The sequence below is a fragment of the Mirounga leonina genome, unplaced genomic scaffold, assembly GCF_011800145.1.
Source record: "Mirounga leonina isolate KUSES-001 unplaced genomic scaffold, KU_Mleo_1.0 Mir_200, whole genome shotgun sequence".
Lineage (NCBI taxonomy): Eukaryota > Metazoa > Chordata > Mammalia > Carnivora > Phocidae > Mirounga > Mirounga leonina.
In genome coordinates, this window is record NW_023270503.1 from 18,746,636 (window position 1) to 18,753,850 (window position 7,215).

Sequence of the window (7,215 nt, forward strand, 5' to 3'; positions counted from 1 at the left end):
AATGGAATGTCAGCAATGGAAGCAAACTTAGAGATTATGGATTTGACCTATAATAGTTGTGAATATGACTTCAGTGATTCTGAGTGAAAAGACATGATGTCATCAGAGTCATCAAATGGAGCTAAATATTTATTTGTAGCCCCTTGCCTGTGGTTTATGGGAGGTAGCTCTTTTTCCTTCACCTGTCTAGTGATGCCACTTTTAGATTAGACAATTAGCCACCAAGCCTCTTTAGACATTAAATGAAGGAAGGGGATGCAAAAGACATTTCATTTGACTAGGAATGATGCATCAGCATCTCGACTGTGTAAAACCAAGCAAGAAAGGGTGTTCCAAGGGGCAGTCAATTTTAAGGTTGATATTTCCAAGGATGATTTCCCTCAACTTTATTTCAGAGACTGGTTGAGCGCTTGAAATATAAATTTTCTTGAGAGCACTGAATCTAATAAAGAAGCTAGAATTCAAAATAGACTTGGTCCAGGAATGAGAGCGATGAGGGCTTCATGTTGAGATGACTTCTTTATCTATTACCGTTGAGCAAAGTTTCTCACATCTAAATAAGAATCAAGGAAGCTCAAGGAAGACATGAGGTCCTGCTAGACTGTTGAAGTCCACTGTTCAATAGACATTTTGAGTCTCTCTCATGTGCCACACACTTTTCTAGGGTACCTGAGCTTACAGAGCTTTTGGTGTATGTACCATCACAGCCTTGAAAGATTTATAATAATTAAAAAGCAAACAGCAAAGCAGTGATTGAGCCACTGTAAACTAAAAATGAATTTTTTCTAAAAATATTGTGTTTTGGGAATAGGTAATAAAAGAACCAAGGAGAGATTATTCTTCCTGGTAAATCTCCCAATGGTATTTACTTATGTGACTATCATTAATTTTGACATAGGAAAATATCATTGTGAAACACAATCAGTATGGTAAAAGAGACTTATGAAAAATTAAATAATTTAATGGATTGGTTCCCTGAAAGGACTGCAGAGATAAGATTTGATATGTGACGGCTCCAAGTACAAACCCTTCTTAAACATATATTCAGTATGTGTTCAGTGTCCATCTCCATAAGGAGAGTCTGGCACAGGGAGTTGTTGACATTTTGTACATCTTGCAAACATTTTACTTCTTTGAATAAAAGCTCGGTATTCTCCTGGCCTCAAGCCTACTCTAACTTCAACAGGAATGATTAGCAACCAATGAAGGAATATCTGTTTATGAAAGCAGTGTTGGAGAGCTACATGAATAACTCACAGGCTAGGCAGTTCTAGAGGAACAATCAGTTGCAAGGGTGATTTACTATTTCTGCAAAATGCTCTAACTACATCAATCTTTGCTTGGAACTGAGTCACTGCAGAAAGTGACACAAGATATAAGTAGCTTCAGTCAGACACCGGGATAGAGTACTGTCAGACAACTTCCAGAGGCTACGATAAATCATCCTGCTACTTATTTTGAGCAGCCCCACAAATACAACAGGGAGGTAGGAAGCAATTCGGTGCCTTGGTGGCAGGTCTTGGACTCATTTAGAGTTTTTGTTTTGTTTTGTTTGTGCCTATACAACTGCCATCCCTAAAATAAGAAAGATCAAGGGAGAGGTGGAGATATGAGTGACTGGTGTCATTTAAGGGCTCTGCTGGGGCTACTGAGTTGCACAACTCCAAAGGGGACCAACCCTACTGGCTTGGGCAACATGGAGTTTTATAACAGGTTGGCCCTGTAGATGAGACATTCTGACACTCCATCACCCCATGTCCTTGAACTTACCTTTTAATCTCATCAGGCAGCTCCACTTGTATTTCCCAAACCTGTTCTAGCCCTTCATCTTCTCTTCCACTGATATGTGTCTGTATCAAATATGTGCATGTGCACATGCATAGAAGGTGGTGAAGAGATGCTTAACTCTCTCTCCTCACTTTTCCCCTCTCCTGGAGGGAAAAATAAAGAAGAAACACTTATGACATAACTTCTCTCATTCACTCCTCTCTGTGTTGTGGAGGGTGAGGGGGTATCATGCAAGTGGTTGGAATGGATTCCATAACTTGAATTATGGGATAGATTACTGGGGAAATGGACTTCTCTTAAGCCAGAGATAACAAGATAGAGATGCATGTACTTCTCAGTCTCTCCATTATCTCTAGGAGACGCATGCCAGCTTAGGCATCTGCTGAACGCAGAATGGGATCTGCTCTAGGGGAGGGATACCCCCCACCTCAGCCTGACCCATGGATGCCACTTTTATAATAGAAGCATGAGAAAATTGCCTTGTCTATAGAGAAGCACAGGTTACTTGGCACTGTACGGTCCGGATTTGTAGAGCTTGCTATTTATAATATTTTCTGGAAAAGCCAACTACTCTGCACCTGAAACTTGGGGTCTGTGGGATGATGCAGTCCATGAAAAATAGTGGTCCCAGTCCCAAGGGAATTGAAACTTGAAGTTTTCCCTTTTTGCTAGAGGAAAGGTGAGCCCTCAGATTCTAGCTAGCTTGTTATCTAAGCAACATAGGTTCATGTTTGGACAACTCTGCTCCTTGAATAACACTCCCTGGGGGAAGAGGAAATAGTTATCTAATTGTTGAATTTGGAAAATAGAGGCAGGGATGTGTAGCTTAATATGTTGTTTTTTGTCTTCTTATAGGCTTACTCCTTCCTTGGTAATAAGGATTCTCTCCTCAAGAATGCACTTTATTTTTCAAGTGAGACTGTGTTCTCTGGAAGTGTGTTAGTGACCTATTCCTGCCTAACAAATTACCTCAAAACCTGGTGACTTTAACGATTATTATCTCAGTCTCATGGATCAGCAATCTGGGTTTGGCTTATCCTCCACTTCCCAGTCTCTCATGGGTTAAAATTAAGGTATTGGCCAGAGCTACAGTCTTCTCAACACTGATTGGGAAAGGATTCACTTCACTTCCTAGTTTACTCATCGTTAGCTGTTAGCCAGAAACCACTCTCAGGTCCTTCCTTTCTCTTTTTCTTTTTCTTTTTTTAAAATAGAGAGAGAGAGAGGGAGCGTACACACAAGCAGGGGGAGAGGCAGAGGGGGAGGGAGAGAAAGAATCTCTAGCAGACTCTCTACTGAGCACAGAGCCCTATGCCTGGCTGGATCTCATGACCCTGAGATCATGACCCAAGCGGAAATCAAGAGTCTGACACTCAACCGACTGAGGCACCCCCCCACCACAGTGCACCCCCCACTCTCAGGTCCTTCCTATGTGCACCTCTCCATAGGACAGCTCTCAACAAGGCAGTTTGTCTCACCAAAACAAGTAAGCTAAGAAGAGCCAGGAAGAGAAAGAAAGAGTAAACACAAGATGCAAGTCAGAGCTTCTTTATAACTCAGCCTCATGAAGTGACATCCTATACTTGCATTCTCTTTATTAGAGGCAAGTCCATAAGTGAGCCCACACTCAGGAGGAGGGGATTACACAGAGGCATGGATATCAGGAGTAAGTAAACCAGACGCATACTGGCATCGCTGGGAGCTGTGCCAGAGGTTGCCTACCATACGAGAGTCTCAGAAAATGTTTCATGGCCACACCTCTACATCACTTCATCCAGTTAGAGCCTTTAACAGGAGTAAAGTTGGTATTTTTATCTCCATCTGTCTATCTCCAAGCCTTTCTCTCAGTTGAATTTAAATTCAGAGTGAGTGACAGCAGCCTTCTTCATATTTTTTCCTCTTCCTAGATTTTTTTCTTCCTCATCCACATTGATAAAACTTACTGGCTTTTCAAGATTCAGATTTAATATCTGTGTCTTTAAGAATTTTTATTAAGCCCCAGGGAGCCAATACTAACACCCATATCAGTTTCTGGATGTATTATCTAAGTGTGAAAGAAAAGATAGAGTTATTTTCCTTGAACTCAGTAGAGTAGCACTTAGAGAATGGGGTGGGTATCCTTTCAGTAAACTCCACTCCTAACCCAGCCCCTGAAGGTGAAACCCAAGGTACTCTCCTGTTTCCATCAATTTTTTTTAGTTTGTCTTTATTTTTTTCAGCTTCATTGAGATATAATAGCATGTAACATTTTACAAGTTTAAGGTGTACAATATGATCATACATACATATATATATATATATAATATAGTGAAATGATTATCACAATAAGGTTAATAGATCCATCACCATACATTATGACTCTGTGTGTTGAGAACTTTTAAGATCTACTTTCAAAGCAATTTTCAAGTGTACGATACAGTATTGTTAACGATAACCACCATGCTGTACAGTGAATTCTCAGAAATTATTTATCTTGTATAACTGACGTTTATGCCCTTTGACCAACATCTCCCATTTCCTCCACCCTCCCCTTAGCCGCTGGCAGTCACCATTCCACTTTCTGTTTATATGAGGTCAGTTTTTTGTTTGTTTGTTTGTTTTGGGTTTTTTTTTTTAGGTTCCACATATAAGTGAGACCATATGGTTTTGTCTTTCTCTGCCTGACTTATTTCACAACCAAATTACATGTTCCTCCAGTGGGATAACCTCACTCCTTTAAGATGAAGTGACTGTATTTGCTATGCCCTCCTCCCTACCTCCACATGGTGGGGTCTTAGAGTGCTCCAGCTTTTGTGGGGTGAGCACTGATGCTTGTCACCCCCAACTGCATCCATTCTGTAGGTAGATGGAGATGAGGATAGGCTCCAATTGATGTCCAGTATTGCTTTTTAGGTGACATATATTTTACACCCATACTGAGGGAATAATGTTTTGCTTATTACATGAAACCTGCTCAGATCTTAAGAGTCAGCAGCTTATTATTGTGGTGTCTTTGATTTCTTATCTGCTCAAATTGGACCCTTTTGGAATAATAAAGCACATCATTAGCTTTTTAATATCTATTCTTGCTATTTCCATGAATGTGTGTCAGTCCTGATTTAGCCATTAATGTCAGCAGTCCCATTCTGATGGATGAAATGTATGTGTGTGTGTGTGTGTGTGTGAGAGAGAGAAACGGATTGCCAATTTTTCCTACCATATTAGCAAATAAACAAAAATTAAATAAACTATTCAATGAAGTAAGGTAAGAAGAGAACATGAAAGAGAATAGCAGTTTTCTTAAAGGGGAAAAACATATTGTAGGCAAGAAAATGAAAATAAACTTGAGCAATGAAATGCTTGTCTGACAATGGGATTAAAGATAATACTTGTATCAATTTACACTAATAAATTTAGGCACCTAGATTAAATGGTCAATTTAAGGAAACCGTAATTGAGCAAAATTTCTTAAGGTATTTGATTAAATCTATAATCAGGAGACAAAATTGAAAAGTTATAATTCTAGATTTCACCCTAAACACAGTTTTATTTGTGCATTTCCATCAAGTCTGCAAGGAACTGTTAATTTTTATGATGAAACAATTCCAGAGCCTAAGAAAAATTCCCAAGATTATTTACTGTAGGTTATATTGCATGCATACCAAAAGCAGACACAGAGAGAATACTAGGGAAGAAGACCAGAGGGCAAGGTTTTCAAATTGACATAAGCACAGGTATGAAAAGCAGCTTGTTACAATGATGCTATGCCTAACAGCTGGTGGCTAGGAGATAATGAGAAGACTCTTTGGACTTTGGCTAAGGAGATGAGCTTTATTCAAATTTTGATGGTGATTTTGAAAAAGAAAGCACTATGTAATCATATGGATAAATACATTCTTTTGGTAGTTGGTTTATTTTATAAAAGAAAATATGAACATTTGATTCAATCCCGTCAATTCCCCCACGTAAAAAAGGAAAGCTGTTATTAACCAGCAGTGCATCTTACAATACAGGGCATCCTAGAATCTGAGAAAAATGGCAGCAGAAGTGGTGAAGTCAGAAAGTTCAAAAGCAGCAGCCTTGGAGAACTAATTAAAATCTTACAAATGTAAGTGAAGTAAAACTTCCAAGTAGGAAGGTTTGCTTGAAGGAAGGCTTGAAGGATTAATTAAAATCTTACAAACTGGGTTAAGCATAACTTCAATTAGGGATGAGTGGCATAGATTACAAGGCTGTAGAAGGATAGGGCTTTAGCCTAAGGGGCACCGAGAGAAAAGAACCAGGAGGGACATTCACAGAAGAAACAAAGACCAGTTTGAGGAAGGGTAATTATTTCTTAATGAAAGGATTGGGTTTTAGCCCTTCCTATTAGTTAAATGAAGAAAGGTATATCTGGACGGATTTGTTCTTAGCACAGAATATGCACGGAAAGATAGGAAACTGAGGGGGTGGGGGCATGGTGACTATGATTAAGTGTAGAGTAATGATTAGATATGAGGCTATGACTGTCTTCCAAAAGAAATGTTAAGGGCACCTGGATGGCTCAGTTGGTTAAGTGACTGCCTTCGGCTCAGGTCATGATCCTGGAGTCCCAGGATCGAGTCCCGCATCGGGCTCCCTGCTGTCAGCAGGGAGTCTGCTTCTCCCTCTGACCCTCCCCCCTCATGCTCTCTCTCTCTATCTCATTCTCTCTCTCAAATAAATAAATAAAATCTTTAAAAAAAAAAATGTTAAAAGAAATATGTCTCGGCCATGACACCTTTCTCCTGAACACAGGAAGAGTATTGTTGAGACTTAACATAAAACTAAGTAAACAGATTCAGAGAAGTGTAATGGTCAATTTACATGTTCAACTTGGCTTGGACAAAACATTATTGAGGGTATTTTAGATGAGATTAATATTTAAACGTGATGGGCTTTGAATAAAGCAGTGACCCTGCATAGGTGGGTGGGCCTCATCCAATCAGTAGAAGGCCTGCATAGAGCAAAAAGATTGGCCTCCCCTGAGGAAGAGAGAATTCTCTAGCAGGCCGCCTTCACATTTCAACTGTAACATGTACTCTTCCTTGTTTTATGGCAGACAGCCTTTAGACACAAACTGGAACATCAGCTTTCCTGGGTCTTCAGCCTACTGTCCCACCCTGTAGATTTGGGATTTGCCAGCCTCCGTAACCACATGAACCAATTCTTTATAATAAACCTCTCTTTCTCTCACTTTCAGCATACATCTAGATATATAGATATGGATTAGTTACAGATACACACATTCTATTGGCTCTGTTTTTCTAGTCAGGGTTCTAATACATGAAATAAGTTAACAATTATTTCTGATGTCAGAAGCTCAGATATAAGCAAACCAGTAAGATTATAGGAGTGAAAGGCTTCTTTCTTTCTTTCTTCCCTTCCTTCCTTCCTTCCTTCCTTCCTTCCTTCCTTCCTTCCTTCCTT